We start from the raw sequence: 18,047 nt of genomic DNA on the forward strand, positions 1-18,047 counted from the left end.
GCACTTTTCTTCCTCTTCTTTGAGGCTGGCTGCTCTTTCAACCTGGCTCCAAGATCTGTGATGAATATGTAGCATCTTTGAGAACCGAACCTTGTTTGTGGTTGGAAGCCACTAAAACTTTGGTTGGTTTGTTATTACCGCATAACATAGCCTAGAGCGACTGCTATAGAAGAGAAATGGGATGCATGAATATAATACAGGATTGTGCTGATACCAACTAGAGGGTATGGTTGAGAATTTTAAAGTCAGTGATCCACTTTGTATTGTTGAATTGGAGGCATCAGGATTTTTCCTTTCAGCTCTGTGATTCAGTGAAGTAAGCTGTCAAACCAGAATGGGGTCAAAGTGCCCATTGGGAGATACCTTAAGCTACTGGAGTCATGTCTAGCTCTACAAATCACAATTGATTTCAGGAATGAGAAAGAACTTTCTCTGATTGGAGCATTATTCTACTTGGAGATGAGCCCTAGTGATCTGTTGGAACAATTAACTGAAAGTGAGCTAGGACTCTTTAATTATTTTTCTTTCAGATACGCTATTTGAGATAGTTATTTGAATTACAGTGTCACATTGTGAAATAACACAATCTGTTGCTTTTATAGTCACACAAGTTAATTATTTTCAACTGAAGTGTAAATGGCAGCTGACGTATGTCATACTCGGTGTAGGAAAAAAAATTCCTTCATATTTGTTTCTTTTTCCTTAGGAGAAAACATGCTCAGAATAAACTGTAAGAGCTATGAATTGAGAGGAAAAACCATTCTTTCTTCAATTCAAATTAATTTCTCAGAACTGAAGCAGGATAAATCCTCTTGCTGAAATGTGTGCCTTCATTACAAACCTCGGGGATCTTAAGTTTGATGGCTCAGTTTAAGCATCCAAACCTGTGCAGCATGCCTTAACTTAGCCAAGTTACTTACTAGATGGTTGTAAATCGTTATTTTGCATAAGGAGAGTTACATAAAAATTACGAATTAGAGACACAACACTGTTCACTTCACCTGGTTGCGTCTTGAAAAGGATGTTTTTCTCATCAGATCCTTTTGCTATGTATTGGAAGTTTCCGGATTTATGTAATTCAGGCAATCAAGAAAGAGAGATGAGGGTCTATAATTCATAATTGAAATTTAGCCTTCAGATTAATTTCATTAGTATGCAGCTGATTAGGAGGTATGTATTTATTAAATGAAATGACCTCTAGATTTGCATATCCAGTACAAAATTAGGTTCTTGGAGATGTAAGGATGTTTAAAATCACTATTTAAAGGGATATTATTGCCAAGATTTAATAATTAACATTATAACAGTTTGGTTTTTAAAGTTTTTATGGTTTCTGAAATTGCTTCCAGGCCATTTCCTTCTACACTTCAGTCCTCAGCAAAAAGTAATCTTTTTAACATTAAAAAAGGTGAATACAGATTTCCCAATCCTAAAGAATTGATAATCACTACTTAGTTTTAATCTGAATGAATGATTTCAGTTCCATTCACTAAGTCCCTACTGTGTGTTCACCACTATGCTAAGCTGCTGATACAAAGATTGAGAGATTTATTGCCTACTCTCTGGAGGCTCACAACTTAATAAAGGAGACAGACACTTTAAAAATAGGCAATGCATAGCTTGATATATGACATAAGGAGAATATTACAGAGGAGAGAGTAATTAATTCCATTATGAGGAAATAGGGAAAGATGAATAAAACATTATGAAAGCATACTATTTTCAAAATTGGTTTCTATTTTTTAAAGATTGGCACCTGAGCTAACAACTGTTGCAAATCATTTTTTTTTTCTGCTCTTTCTGCCAAATCCCCCCAGTACATACTTGTGTATTCTAGTTGTGGATCCTTCTACTTGTGGCATGTGGGATGCCCCCTCACCATGGCCTAATGAGCATTGCCATGTCCGCGCCCAGGATCCGAACTGGCGAAACCCTGGGCCACCGAAGCGGAGCTCCTGAACGTAGTCACTTGGCCACGGGGCTGGCCCCTCAAAATTGGTTTCTGAATCTAAACAAGAGCAAAGCTAAGATGGACATTATAAAAACTTTGTCTAGGGGATAGTTTAGATGATGAAGAGTATGTAACTTTTTGATTCCTAGTTCTTATAACACATGACACTGTATGAGCAAGGGAGCCTTCAGTTTCAAGTGACAGGAAAGATGGAGCTCTGCACAGACATATCCTGTGCTCTTTTATTTCCCAAACCTATCCAGGCATCTTTCATGGCCTGGGGGAGGGAAGAGGCTTTGTTCTCAGGGCCTTACCAAATTCTAAGCTGAGCCTTCTACCTCTCTGTTGCCTCCTAGTGCCTGGGAATCTTCCCTAGCTTGGAGCGTGTGTGTGTGTGTGTGTGTGTGTGTATTATACGTTCTACTTGCCTGGGTTTCTTTGGGGACTAGGCTTTTGAAACTCAGCTCCTCTCCCCACCCTACTTTTGGTGAATTATGTTTTCCCACAGGTAATCAACCCCACTGATTGAATGGGAGAAAGAATAGAGAATACAAGAAAATGGAGAGGAAAATGAAACCTGTTTAATATCTCAAAATATTAAGGTAATATCTGGCCACGTTTATTGAACTAGATACTGTTATAATATCCTGATTTCAATTCTATAACAAAATCGTAGTTCTTCATCAAAGTTAAGATCCTGCCTTCTTCATGAAGCTTTTATCAATAATTTGTTACAATTATCTCTCCTTTTATTCCAAATTTCTATAACATTTACAATTTCTGTAGATAATAGAGCTTTCCATTATATATTGCCTTGTATCTTGTTTCCTATTGTCTGGGTTAAAACGTTTTCTCCCTTAAAAGATGAAAGTCCTTGGAGACTTCAAGGACTGTAATTTATACTATCTCCAGTCTGGTAGTTAGCATATTGGTGGTAGTGAAAATGCTACAAAGGGCTTCTAGGTTCCCATTGGATAGTGGCATCTTTCTAAATCCAAATCCATGCACACATCTTCCAAAGAAAGAATGCAGATCAACAGAGAGAGCAGATAAACCACAGGTGAGGGACCTGGACTACTACAAACTTCAGATACCTGTGATTAGAGAAATACCCAAGTCCAGCAGAGGACACTCAGGAAAGAGGAGAAGGGAAATAGGAAGGTTGATGGAACGAGACAATATTCACTAGCAAAAGGGAAAGTACCACCTAGATTGGAGATTTTAGGAGGAGGTGTAAGACTTGTAGATCGGAGTGTTGGCTACTGCAGAAGTAAAAGGAAATAACTTGACTGTTTGTGGGAACAGACATGGCTGTCTCAGGAAGGCATAACATCTGGTGGAAAAGGGGGTGACTTGGAGTGGGGAGCATCCAGTGGAGACCTGGTAGTAATGGGAAAGAAAGAAGAAAGGGGAAAAAAAAATCAATGGTCCTAGAGAAGCAAAATCACAAAATCAGGAAATCTAGCAACTCCTAGGGACCCATCCCCTGCAAATACTGTGCCTCTTCATGCCAACAGACAGTGCTCTTGGACAAAGAAACCTGGTAAGGTATAGTTATGCAACCATTTCCTCATGCCACTTGCTTTATTTTAACTGCATCAAAACAGCAGGTTTCTTCTTCTTTTTTTAATGTAACAGCTTTATTGAGGTGCGATTCATATATTCATTCGTTTAAAGTGTGCGATTCAGTGGTTTTTAGTATATTCACAGAACTGTGCAACCATCACCACAATGATTTTTTAGAACATTTTCATCACCCGAAAAAGAAACCCAGTTCACGTTAACAGTCACTCCTTGGTTGCTCCCAACTCCTCCCCTCCCCTCCTGCCTTCCCCCACCCCTGGCCTCGCGTCCCCCATCCCAGAGCTTGGCAACTCAATCTAAGTTCTTTCTCTATGAATTTTCCTATTCTGGAAATTTCGGGGAAGTAGAATCATGCAGTATGTGATCTTTGTGACTGGTTTCTCTCACTCAGTATAATGTTTTCAAGGGTCATCTGTGTTCATCATTGTCTGTCAGTATTCATTTCTTTCTACTGTCTAATGATATTCCATTGTGTGGATATACCATATTTTATTTGACAGTTAGTGGCCATTTAGATGTTTCTACTTTTTAGCTATTATGAGTAGTGCTGTTGTGAACATTTGTATACAAATGTTCCTGTGGGCCTGTTTTAATTCCTCTTGGGTATACCGAGGAGTGGAATTGCTGGATCATACAGTAACTGTATATTTAACCTTTTGAACTGCCAGACTGTTTTTCAGAGCACCATTTTGCTTTCCCACCAGCTGTGAATCAGGCTTTTAATTTTTCCACATCCTCTCCAATGTTTGTTATTATCGGTCTTTTTGATCCTAGAGAGTATTGAAGTAGTATCTTGTGCTTTGGATTTGCATTTTCCTGATGGCTAACGATGCCGAACATCTTTCTATATCACAGTCTAAGGTTCGAACACTTCCAACATCCCTTGAAAATTCTTCTGTGAGGAACTTTAAATGCATATTACTAAGGGAAAGAAGCCAAGGTGTGATGGCTACATACAGTATGATTCCAACGCTGTGACCTTCTGGAAAAGGCAAAACTATGGAGGGCAGAACGATCAGTGGTTGCCAGTTGTTAGGGGGAGCAGAGGGATGAATATGGGTTTTGAGAAATGGATGAGGACATGTATCCGCCGTTATAGTATGATACACAGTAACTTAACTGCCCTAAAAATCCTCTGTGCTCCGCCTAGAGGGTACAACACCAAGAGGGAACTCTAATGTAAACAACAGACTGGGTGATAATGAATGTCAGTGTAAGTTCAACCACTGTAACAAATGTTTCCTTGTGGTGTGGGACGTTGATAATAGGAGAGGCTGTGTGTGTGTGGAGGCAGAGGGTATATGGGAAATTTCTGTACTTTCCTCTCAAATTTGCTGCGGACCCCAAATTGCTCTAAAAAGTAACCTATTTTAAAATAAAGTTGCTCTGTGTTTATTTTCCGTGAGTCCCCACCCCATTCCAAACGTGGGTGACCATTGATCTTTTTTCTATCCCTATAGTTATACTGCCCAGCTTAGAAATTTTGTATAAACAGAATCATACAAACATAATTTTTGTTAGGCTTTTTTTCTTACAAGGATGTTTTTGAAATTCTTTCATGTTGCATGTATCAATAGTTAATGCCTTTTTATTGCTGAGTAGTATTCCATTATATTGCTATATCACATTTTGATTATTCTTTTACCATTTGAAAGCCATTTGGGCTGTTTCCTGTTTGGGGCCATTATGAATACTGCTGCTATGAACATTTGGGTACAAGTCTTTTTGTGTGGGTATATGTTTCCATTTCTTTAACTTAATAATATACAAGTGGAATCCTTGTGTTGTATGGTAGTGTATGTTTAACTTTTAAGAAACTGCTAAACGCTTTACCCAAGTAGCAGTTCCATTGTACATTCTTATCAATAATGTATGGTATTTCCACTTTCTCCCTATCCTTGCCAACGCATGGTAAGGTCCATCATTTTGACTTTAGCCGTTCTTATATGTGTGTGGTAGTATCTTATTTGCTTTTATTCACATTTCCTTGATTACTGGTGCTGTTGAGCATCTTTTCACGTACTTATTTTCCATTTGTATATCTTCTCTGTGACGTCTTTTTTCAAATCTTCAGCCCATTTAAAAAATTGAGTTATTTCTGTATAAGGGCTCTTTATAAAACCTGGATAGAAGCTCTTTAATATATATATATATTTTTTTTTCATAAATTTTTCTCCCAGTACCTGGTTTATCTTTTCCTTTCCTTAACAATATCTTTTGAAAAGGAGATTATTTAATTTTGATACAGTACCATTCACAAATTTTGTCTTTTATAATGCATACTCCATTGATTGACTTTTGAATATTAAACCAATCCTGCGTTTCTGTAATAAAACCACTTAATCGTGTATCATCCATTTTATCTATTGCTACATTTCATTTGCGAATTTTTTTTAGGATTTTTGTATCTATGTTCATGAGGGATAGCAGTCTATATTTTTTTCTTGTAATATCTCTTTTGAGTTTCAATGTCAGGATTATCCTAGCCTCATCAAATAAATTGGAAATATTTCCACTTAATTTTTTCCATAAAGTAGTTTGTTTAAGTTTGGCATTGTTTCTTCCTTAGATGTTCGAAGGCATTCGTCAACAAAGCCTTCAGGGCTTTTTTGGAAAGGTTTTTAATTATGGATTCAGATTTTCAATTGTCTTTCTATACATTTTGGTAATGTGTATTTTTCAGTGAATTTGTCCCTTTCATCTGGGTTGACAAATTTATTATTCTCTAATTATCTTTTTGTCAGTAGTGACACCCCTCATTAATTCCTGATCCGTGTGCTTTGTATTTTCTTTTTTTCTTGTTCAGTCTTGCTAAGTGTGTATCAATTTTACAAATCTTTTAAAAGAAATAGCTTTTTGGCTATATTGAATTCTGTATATCTGCTTTCTGTTTAATTAATTTTTGTCTTATCTTTCTTGTTTCCTTTCTTATACTCTGTTCAATTTTATTTTTATGTTCTTTTTCTTGAGACAGAAGCTTAGATAATTGATTTTCACCGTTATACGTCTCTAATACGTGCATGCAGTTAAGAGTTCCCTCTAAACTGCTTTAGCTGCATTGTGTAAGTTTTGATGTTACATTTACATTTTCATTCACTTAAAAATATTTTATAATGTCCACTTTTTTCTGTTTAGATGTATATTACTCAATTTTCAAACAGTTTGCAGATTTTTTTAGTTATCTTTCTTCTTTTTCTTTCTAAATTCATTCCCCTGGGATCAGAGAACATAGTCTATGTGATTCACTCCTTTGAAATTTGTTGAGTTTTGCTTTATGACCCAGTGTATGATCTACTTGGGAAATGTCCTGTGTGTGCTTGAAAAGAATGTGTATTCTGTAATTGTTGGGCATTGTTCTATATACTTTTTATTAGATCAGTTTAGCTCACTGTGTTCTTCATATCTTCTGCACCCTTACCGATTTTTTGTCTCCTGTTCTTCCAGTTCTTGAGGGAAGGTTGTTAAAATCGCCAATGATAGTGGATTTGGCTAATTCTATATTTTTGTTTTTCTTTGAGTTAAAAAATTTAAGACTGCTGTATCTTCTAGTTTAACTGAAACCTTTATATTTATGAAATATCCCCATTTATGTGTAGTGAAAACTTCTTGTCAAAGAGTCTGCTTTGTCTAGTATTAATATAGCCACACTTGCTTTCTTTGGTAACTATTTGCCTGATGTATCATTTACCATTCCTTACCTTCGACTTATCTGTATCCTTATATGTAAGATGTTTCTCTTACAACCAATCATATTAACTTCCCATCACTGCTCTAACAAGTTACCATAGATTTGTTGACTGAAAATAGCACAAATCTATTTTCTTACAGTTCTCGAGGTTAGAAGTCCAAAATGGGTCTCACTGGACTAAAATCGAGGTGTTGGCAGGCCTGCATTCCTGCTGGAATCTTTGGGGGAAAATCCATTTCTCTGCCTTTTCCAGCTTCGAGAGACTGTCCGTGTTCATGGACTCATGGCCGCCTTTCATATTCAAGACCAGCAATTACCAGTACAGTCTTTCTTATGCTGCATCACTCTGACACTGACTCGCCTGAATTCCCTTGTCACTTATAAAGACACTTGTGATTACAGTGGGCTACCTGAGCAAGCCAGGATAATCTTCCTGTTTTAAGATCCTTAATCACATCTGCAAAGTCCCTGTTAGCCTCTTTTGCCATGTAAGTTAACATATTTATAGGTTCTGGGGATTAGGACATGGACATCTTTGTGGGAGCTGTTATCTTGTCAAATACACTAGCATATAATTAGATATTGTTTATCTATTCTGTTTTTCTTTTGATTATTCATCCATTTACATGTAATATAATTAATGGCATACATGAGTTCACATCTACCATCTTGCTCTTCATTTTCTATTTGTTGCCCTCATTCTCCTACCTTCTTGTAGATTAAAGGAGTATTTTATTATTCTATTTTTTCTCATCTAGTCTTCTTAGTTATGCATAATTGTATGATTTTTAGTAGTTACCTTAGAGATTTCATTATGCATTCATGGCATTAGAGTCCATCTTAATGATTATTTTTATCATACACATTTTTTAAAGTTCTTGTATGCTGACACTTAATTCCTGGATCATGTGTGAATCTGCCTCTGTTTTTTTCCTCTTGATTATCAGTCTCATTTGCATATTTCACACACAATATCTTACCCTCATTTACCTATTACCTCTTCTCACCTAGAAAGTATTCTTTTCTCTCTGTAATTTTAGTTCATCTAGACTTCATTGCTTTTTGGTGTCTTTTAAAATATGGTTGTTAAATTTATCCTTTTTTTCTAGTAGTTGCAGCAGAACTGCAACAAGTGGCTGTGGCCTCTGCAAGCATCCTAAAAGCACAAGTCAGGAAGTTATCATTTAAAAGGGAGAAACGTTTCTGGGACTATGTAGGACATGTCAGGCAGATTGTTAGGGAACCTGATACAGACATTGGCTTCATCTGAGATGTGACTTTAGCTGGTGTTTGAGGACTCTTTCATTTTTGTTTTCCTATGATTCTAGTAGTTTGGTCCTGGAAAGGTTTGTAAATTTTGACATGGCACAGATTCCTGATAGGAACTGTAGAGCTTCCACAGTCGGCTAGATGGCTATTTAATTCACACAACTCTGAGAGATTCTGTTTGGAAACTAGTCTAATTATTACCAAGGTCCCAATGAAATCTTTTGAGTGGATTGTAAGAGTTGGGTAGTACCTGTAAGGGGCAGTAGAGAGTCATTTAGTTATAAAATCTGATTTGAGAGCTTCAGTGATTAATTACTAAATTATAAAATTGAAATATTGCCCCAATATTTTAACCTTTGTGCTTCTAATCAGTTCTGGGATTTTTGAGTTACTCTAAAGTCAATATTTTTTAGGTTTGGAAAGAGACGTTAGGAAATTACAGGCATGTCACAATATAAATTCTGTCAAGACTGAGGTCATGAATTTGTCTCTCTCCTTAAAGAGTTCTATTTTTAAGATTAGGGTTTTTAAAAAAATAGTCATTTAAAATTGTAAACAGAATTTTCTCTGCTTCTGTATGTGGGACTTTTCTGAAGGAACTCCAGTCAAATTTTGGAAGTGTATGGCAGAATATAACATTGTCAATTTTACTGGCCAAGATATTAAGTTACCATATTTGATGACCTGCAAAAAAGAGAAGTGAAGATTCACTGGTTTTTATAAAAAAGGGAGAGAAGGAATAACTAGTAATAAATGAAGTGTCTAGGATATTTTTTGTAGAAGCCAAATTTGTTCACTCAAGAGCCTTTGAAGAACAACAGAGTGGTATTCCTGTATTGCTAACCCTCGGATACTGGAAGAGGTTGTTGAGAGAGGTGAGGAATTTTCTTTCTGAGAAATTGTTCCAGTCTCCATTGGTTGCTGTAGATACTCATCACTCTCCTCCATCCCCATGGCAAGGGGAAGATTTAAATGGCCTCTTTCTCTACGTCTTTCAAGGCCATGAGTCACTAAAACACACACATTAATTATGTAACCTCTCTGCATTTTTAATTAATGGACTTAAAAACTATTGGAGAAGACATAAGTCTTTCCATAGGCAACTTCATCAGGATGAACAAACTCAGAGCAGACATCTGCCCAGTGAACTGTCACCAGTGCCGATAAAGCATCAGAGTCAAGACCATGGAGTCGAGCTTATTTAAAGTGGGCTTGTTCATGTGCTGCAGATAAATAGGCCATTGATTACACATAATGATTGTTCATGATCTTTTCAAGACTGGTCAGATGGAAAGCAATACAATTCTGCACACATTTTAATCATTTTTATTGAGTGTTGGCACTTTCATTTTTCTGAACCTTTCAGGGGACATTTCATGGTTTGCTTTTTATTCACCCTTCCCTTTCAGTCTTATCATTCAAACAAGGCATTATCCTGATATCAAGTGATGCTACTTTGAAAACATTAGTACCTTTTTATAAAGAAAATGACGCTTCCAAGTACTCTCTACTGTATGCAAACACTTATGGTTATTTAAGATGAGAACTTCTACATGGGGTATTTTGCATGTACCAAATGGGCTGGTGAATTTTCTCTCTTGCCATTTCGTAAATCTGATCTTTACTTGGAGGTGATTATACATAAGACAAGCCACATCCTTGTAAAAACTGGTATGTAGGATGATTTTCAGAGAACTTAAAGGGCTGTCATTACTAAAATTGTGAGAGAAGAATCTGGAAAAAGTATGCATTCCATTAAGTTTGTTTTTTCTCTCTCTCATGCTCTCTTTTATGACCATTTTCTACTTGGAATATCATTTCTTGGGTCCCTACCTGAGACTCAAGGGTGCCTGTTGGTTGAGACAGTACACTGCTCTAAAATTATACCTTCCCTCCAAGTCATTTCCTTCAGTTTCACTGTCTTTCCTCCCTCGTTAGAATAACAGGTTTCAGAGGCTGGATTCCTCAAATCTTACATCTTAGCAACCCCTATTTTACACATTAAGATGTGCCTGACTTTCTCTTGATTGTGGACCAGTCTTGACTGGCTGCTAACTACTTGGAAACAGTTCCTTGAAAACTTTTGTGTTCAGTTCTTGGGTTTCTTTGCAAGCTTACAAAATTACAAGGATTACTTTGGACTCCTGTAGATTGAATTTTGGAGAGAGGGGTTGTGGTGGGTAGGAAAATATCCCACTATTCTTTAATGGGGTCACTAACAGCATTTTAGGTGGGATAGTTCTTCCCTGTGTAAGACTATTCTACATATTCCAAAATGTTTACCATTCTTGCCCCCTTCTGCGTCTTCTGAATGCTAGTTTCTACCTTTAGTCAACCAAAAATATCTACACACATTTCCAAAAGACCCTCTGGAGAGGTGGTTCCAGGTTGAGAATGACTGACATGATATCAACATTGTACCAAAAACAAAAACAAAACAACCACCACCAAACTGACCGGTAAACCTTTTTACTCCCTTGCAAAATCCACACTGGCCAAGGCCACACTGGCTGTGATGACTCTCTGTTGAACTTATTGAAAACAACATAATCATTTGCCTGTAGTTTACCTAGCCAATTTTCTTTGAAAACTCAAATTCTCATAAGCATTCTCATAAACAAATAGACAGTAGAAGTAGTTAGTATTGTTTTCTTCTCGGTTTTGTAGTCTACACTCATTCCCTAACTTCCTTTAGGCCTTACCTAGAGGTTCACAAGCCAGTTTTTTGGCCTTTTGGTCTACTAAACTTTCATACAGCTCCTTCCAGTGTGAATGTGTAGATGTTTTGGATTTGTCTGAAGTTCCCTTTTCCAAGCTTAATGCTGTCTTTCTTGATGAGGAACTTCATTTTCTACTCTTCTTTACTAACCAGCAGTGATATCTTCCATCTAAACTTGCCATGTTGGACAGTGCTCAACACTGTTAGCTGAATAGGAAAAATGATTTGTTTTCATGTAGCGAGAAAAACTTTGGCTGGCCCTGCGATTTTACTGTAATTTCATTACTGACCTACGCTTTAATGGTCCAATTGCTTAGTACAAAATACAGTTTGGAAATGTTTTAGGAGATTGGAAAAATAATTTTAACACTTAAGTTTCATAAGTGTTAGAAATGTCTCCTTTTGAACAGTTAGAACCATTAACTAGAGGCTATTTATTTTATTTCAGTGACAAAAAAAGAATTCGTTCCTTGTTCATCAATAGTTTCCATAGATTGCTTTTTTTGCAACCGATTTCACCTTCAAATTCACTGACCTGTGTTCCAAATATGTCTATAATTTAATTCAGGTCAGTTCACATGTTTTATAAGTCATTACCTCCTTTTCAGCCAATCAGCATTTGACTTTCTGAGTTCAAAGTCACTTTTTAATTGTTAAGAGTGTTTAACTGAACATGCACACAGACACTCACATGTATGCACACACATAGATATCCAAGCACATGTTTATTTATATATTATACAAATTCTTTTTGTCACTGTGGAGTACCTCTCCTAGATTAGTGTTACTTTGAAAGGAACGCAAAACTTTCAGATATTGAAATATTGCCTTTTCATTGGGAACAACATAAATTTCTATATTCCTAAGTAAATTATTCTTAAGAGGCTCATTCCTATTTAATATATCTCTACACATACGAGGATGTCTCCACTGTTCTAGATCCCAAGATGGGTCACTTTTGTTTTACTTCTGTTCTTAACATGGGCATGATTGATTCATTGTGCAAATAAAATAACTGTGTAAATATTAATTTAAAAAGGGTATTTGAAAGAAGAAAGCCTTTTAAAACATATAGAGTTTCCTTTGAGATATGTGTCCACTCTAGGTGGAATAAAAAATATTCTAATGGGCGATGATCTATAGAAATTTGATTTCTTTTAAAAAACAATTTTGTATTCCATTTTTTAAGGAAACTTGACCTGTTTGTATCTGAACTCCCATGTTATTTCTCGTATTAAATTCAATTCTATAATTTTCTATGTAGCATATCCTTAAAAATATTTTTCAACTCCTAGGCCACCAAAATTTCGTCCAGCTTGCATCAGTTTCAACTATTTTTACAATAAGTATTTTTTTGTGGCTAACTCCTTTTGAGAGCTAGTTAACATCACATTAAGGAGCATAAGCTCTTGGGTTAGACTGCCTGGATTTGAAACCTATCTTCATCATCTCATGGCTTATTTCACCTCTCTGTGGCTTATATTCAGTATCTATCAGTAGATGATTATTTTGTGGTATCTTCCCCACAAAGTGGGTTGTAATATAGTATGACTTGTCACTGACAAATCAGAATAGAAAGCTTTAAACCTATAATCAAGAGGAAAATGGGTGTTTTCATCTGTTAATCATATAGCTAAGTGAATCTGTTTAATGTAGCATATTGTTCAACTTGTCTCAAATCTGCTTAAATGGTTGTATTTTGGAAGTAAAATGTCTGCAAGATGAGCTATTTTTCAAGTGGATGCAGATTTCTGTTGGCTTCCATCATTTTATTGTGTTTTCCACCTTAACGTTTGGAATGATGGGCTAAGCCTCTGTAGGAGCCCTGTGAGAAGAGACAAGACAGAGAAAAAGGGAGGGAGGAAGGGAGAGAGAAAAAGAGAGAGAGAGAGAGAGATCAACTTTCAAAATTTTCTTCTTCTGAACTTTCTGGCTTCTCAGATAATGCAGAACTTTTGTAGTTCCCAGAATACCTTAGGACCTTGAAGACTTTCATTTTTTTTTGCCTATGCTGTTCCCTGGGCTTATTACAAACTAACCTGTTTGTCTGCCAGGTGAACTCCTACTCGTCCTTCAAAACACATGTAGAGCCACCTAATTTATGAAGCCTTTCCTGACTTTCCCAGGTAGACCCGGAGTTTTTTCCTTCTAGTTCCCTCTCACCCGCTGTGCATATGTTCATTCTAAGAATGGTCCAAAATCTCTTGATGGTTTACATATCTCTGCCCCCCAAAATAATTTATTGCTTGGAAGGCGGAAATGTTTATTCTGACAAATGATATAACTTGCAGTGCAATCTGTCGTGACCACTGGAGAAAAGGGATACAAATAACTTCAGAACTAAAAGAAATCTTGAAATTGTTTTCAGTTCGGATTTCTCATTTTACAAATGAGAAAAACTGAGGACCTCCAAAGTTTAATTTCCATTCTGTAGACTTAGTTTGTATCTAGAATCGTTTGAGATAGCATTGGCTGGAGGCGTTTAGAATCAAACCCATTTTAACAGAGAGATGGTGGGGCTAGTCTGGTTCATCCCTGGGCTTCTTAGACAGGTTTATTTTGATCTCAGCTTGAAGTAGTTAAGACCACTTCTTCAAATAGGGTCCACACAGTTTGTTCTTTCTCTGTCTGCTCTTCATCTCAATATTCTCTGGTTAGCTTGTACATTAGGAGAAGAAAAATGGCAGTGATGCAAAGGAAGGGCCCATTAAAGAGGCTCTAACAAGTGTAAGAGAGCATTTTGAAAGCAAGGAGGATGGTTTGAACAGTATTATACTGCAATTGGCAAGGCAGTGAGTGGAGTTGTGTCTGAGGGCTGGGGTGTGATTTTGCAGCTTTGAATGGCTAAAATGAAGGCAGTAATTTTCAGCACATGCTGTGCTCTGGAGGTCTAGAACTAAGAGGAGACTTCGGAGGAGGAAATGAGAGGATCTTAAACCAGAGCATTATTTCATTCTGGTTGCATAATGTAGACATGCTGGTTAAACTGTTATTGTAAAGAAAGGGCTTATGCACGTTTAGTGAGCTACTTGTATCAAAATGAGTGGCTGTTACAATAACACAAATGCGTGTGTGGTTTCCGAACAGTTAATAATTGTTTAATAAGCAATTCCTTGTAAACCTCCCTGAACCACTGTAACTCGGGTGGACATGGATTATTGTTTCCCATTATTAGGGGCAGATTAAGAAATAGGTGGTAATGAGGAAAACATTTTAAATGTAAGGGGAACGTTAATGGGGTAAACTGCCAATTACCATCAGGAGAGATTTTCAAAGCTGACAGAAATGTACCATATGGGAAAGGAAGTGAGAATAGCCAGAGGCAATACAATCCCATGGATCCTTGGAGAATCAACTTCCTTTCATTTCCAAATAGATTTTAGCAATCTATGTACAGTGAAGACAAAGGGGAAAGCTGTGCAGTCGAGTGGGAGCCAGAATATTTTGACTGAAGTACTGACTTCCTTTGTAAAGGGAGCAGTGAACATAGTTTCTCTTGATTTCAGAAATGTACAGAACAAAAGTTAAGTCTACCAGTGCTCAGGTCATTTCTCCTGAGAGGATAACAAAAGATTCCACTAACAAAATGCTGTAATTGCTTCATGATAACCCAGTGTTGTGGTCCTTCAAGCATCCCTACTTCTGTACTATTGACTGTCATGCCTTTAAAAATGATTTATGAATTAAATTTCTATGTACATGTGGTATTTGATCACTGCTTTTGTACCCAAGAGTGGACAAAACCCGCTATGATTTGTCTACAATGAAATATTAAGCAGCCCACTAAATATTTAATTCACCTGCTGAACTGCAACAGCATGGTTTAGAAATGTGAGACCTTCCTCTCCACTTAGAGGAATACTTGCTGTATAATCAAATAAATTATTAACACCATTATTATTATTTAGATCTTTATTATTACCTAATGATGGGCATGCTAGAAACATTTCTCTTATAACAAATAGAGCTAATATCTAACAACAGATCCAAAGGTATTATTTTTCAGAGGGTAAATCTAAGCTCATAAAAATTATGAACTGTAGTCCAGATTAAGGAAAAGAGGCTTATTTATAAGAACATTTGATAAAATATCTAGTAATGTCCTCAATATTATGGATTCCTACTTCATGAGTTTAGATATATCATGGATCAAATAATATTTCCTGGGATATAAATGTAATAAAAGACTTGTTGATTTTTAAGCATACAGTAAATTAATATAGTGAATACTCAAGACCATAAAAAGATGGAAAAAGCAAACTCTCTACCAAAAACCTAATTGAACTATTGTGATTGAGTCTGAGCTTTGATGTTGGTTTTCCTGACAGTCAAGACGAGAAGGTGTATTATGATGGGTTACAAAATTTTTGTTATCAGGAAGGAGGAAGCATGTCAATTTTTAAAGGTAAACTTCTGTCCACATTAAATTCTAAATGAAATTTTTTACATAGGACCATATGTAGAAGACTTTGGGTGTTATGAAAGTTAATTTCCACATTGGCTGTTTGATAGAAAATGCAGAGGTCGGTTTTTACCTGGCTGTTTAATATAGAATAAAAAATGAAATTTTATACTTCTATACAAAGCTTGGTATGATATGGCCTCTGAAGGAAATGTGGTGCATTGGGAAGAGCTTGCTCTGTGAACACTAGTTTGGCCACTTATATCTGTGTGATCTTCAGCGACTTAATTACCTTTCTGTGCTCAGTTTCCTCATCTGCAAAGATCTTCCTTATAGAGTTATTGAAAGGATGTAGTAATTAATGTGGATATGTGGAGGTTGAAGTTCAATGTTACTTCATCCCTTCATCTCTTAGCACCAGTTTTATAAATGGTTGTACTACAACACACACACATACACACCCCTTATTTATTTGAGATTTATCCTTAAATATATTAATGCTGGAGAAAATAGACCTGATTCTTTATTAAATGTAAAACCATGAAGATCAATATGAATATCAAAGTTTAACTTGAGGTGTTTCAGTAATGTTACAGTTTTCGTAAGGAAGTCAGCCAGAGTGTTAAGATCTTGGGCATTATTCATTGAAAGTCTCAGACTGTCTTGAAGAGGAGGCCACAGATCATCCTTTCTACAGACAACTTGGACCTTTGCATTATTTGCATTCCTTTTCTTGAAGTCACTCTTTCTGTTTGGGTACTTAAAAAAAATACCTTTAAAGTATTTTCTGTTTGGGTACTTTTAAGCCCCTTTAAGAGTGATAAGTATAATTTCCTTGGGGTCTTGGGGTCAGGGCCAGCACTTTGGGCCACTCCAAGCTCACTTTTTGTCCTAAGGGAATGGAGATCCCTACCGTCATTTGATGGAAATGGTGGTCCAGGAGTTGGGCAACACAGGGCCCTTTTCAGGCTGGCGGCTAAACAAACTTAAGTTAGAATTTCCTGATGTCCGCCCACATAGCAGACTGGTAAACTGAGATAAACCTTCAAGGACCCAGGGCGTGACTGTTCTTCTTTCCCTCTACCTTGAAAAATACTGAAAGTGCAAGTGATTCCATATAACCCTTATCTTTATTACTCTTGAGGAGAATTGATCAATTAGCAAGCACTGTCTCTTACCAGCTGCCTTCAACTGCTAGAAATTCTGTTGGAATAGCCTCCTGTATATTTGGCAGGTAAACAATCTAGTAATCAAGCTTCAGTCTTTTTAGGTTGGCTTCAATTATGGTCAGAGGGGGTAGTACAGTGCATTAAAATATAGTACATTAAAAGGTTTAGCTCAGCATTTTTGTGTCCCCACCAATGGGACAGGAGAGGTGATCTGTTTTCTGAGTCTGAGGGGAGACAACCTACATCTCTGAAATGGTGGCAGTGAGATGGGCCTTTCTAAGTCCAGCAGAGTCAGTTGTAGTTATGTGTAGGTAGAACAGCTATCTGCTTTCCCTTGTGTGTTGAAGAGTTGTTGTTTGTCCCTCCAGATCCATTCTCTTCCTTCATTTATCCTGCTACGAGCTCCAGGAGGCAGAAAAATATTGGCTGCATCTTCAGGCTCCTATGGACATTGGCTTTTTTTTTTTCAATTCTGTTACTTTACTGAGGTCACATTGGTTTATAACATTGTGTAAATTTCGGATGTATTTCGTTATATTTCAGCTCCTGTATAGACTGCACCGTGTTCACCACCAAAAGTCTAGTTTCCATTCATCACCATACATTTGTGCTCCTTTACCCCTTTTGCCCTGCCCCCAGCCCCTTCCCTTCTGGTAACCACCAATCTGTTCTCCTTATCTATGTGTTTGTTTATCTTCCACATTTGAGTGAAATTATACAGTATATGTTTTGCTCCGTCACTAATTAGAAAAGATATATGCATCCCTATGTTCATTGAAGCATTATTCGTAGTAGCCAAGACTTGGAAGCAACCCAAGTGCCCATTGGCTTTTGATTGGGTTTGGCTATAAGGGGCCCCTGAGGTGGGAGAAAGGTAAGGTTGGAGACTTTATTCTTCTGGCTCCCTCCTGCTGTGGGGTCTATAGCTGTATCAGGTAGCCTTGTTCACCTGGCTCTTTCTCTCAGGCTCAGGTATCTGCTCTGTTCTCTGGTCCCTTCAGGTTGGGGGCTGGTAACTGCTCTGCTGTTGCTAGCTCTGGGGCACTACTCTATTCATCGAGGCTTCGCCACACCCAGCCAACACCTTTGTAATATACTTTTACTGAGCCCTCCTCATGTTGCCCAATTTGAGTGTACCACCTGTGTCTGCCAGGGTCTTGGACTGCTGCTGTCATTTAATGCTGGTGCCCACTTAGAGGACGGGAGCCCCCCAGGGAGATTTAGGCTAGGAGTGATTCTGGCTCCTGGGAAATATGGCAAATATA

The 18,047-nt window shown here is 37.1% G+C and overlaps 1 protein-coding gene across 3 annotated transcripts in view; it reads left to right on the forward strand.

Annotated features, from left to right (window-relative positions):
* Window positions 1–18,047, forward strand: part of THSD7B (thrombospondin type 1 domain containing 7B) — a 795,232-nt gene that overhangs the window by 29,366 nt on the left and 747,819 nt on the right. The window contains exon 1 of one of the 3 annotated variants that reach the window (XM_070579627.1): window positions 2,460–2,553. The exons of the other annotated variants lie outside the window; for them this stretch is intronic. The gene's annotated coding sequence lies outside the window, so the exon portion shown is untranslated. Of the gene's footprint in view, window positions 1–2,459; window positions 2,554–18,047 lie in introns of those variants that run through there. 3 annotated transcript variants of the gene reach the window in all.

This window comes from Equus przewalskii, chromosome 17 (genome assembly GCF_037783145.1).
Source record: "Equus przewalskii isolate Varuska chromosome 17, EquPr2, whole genome shotgun sequence".
In the NCBI taxonomy this organism is placed as follows: Eukaryota; Metazoa; Chordata; class Mammalia; order Perissodactyla; family Equidae; genus Equus; species Equus przewalskii.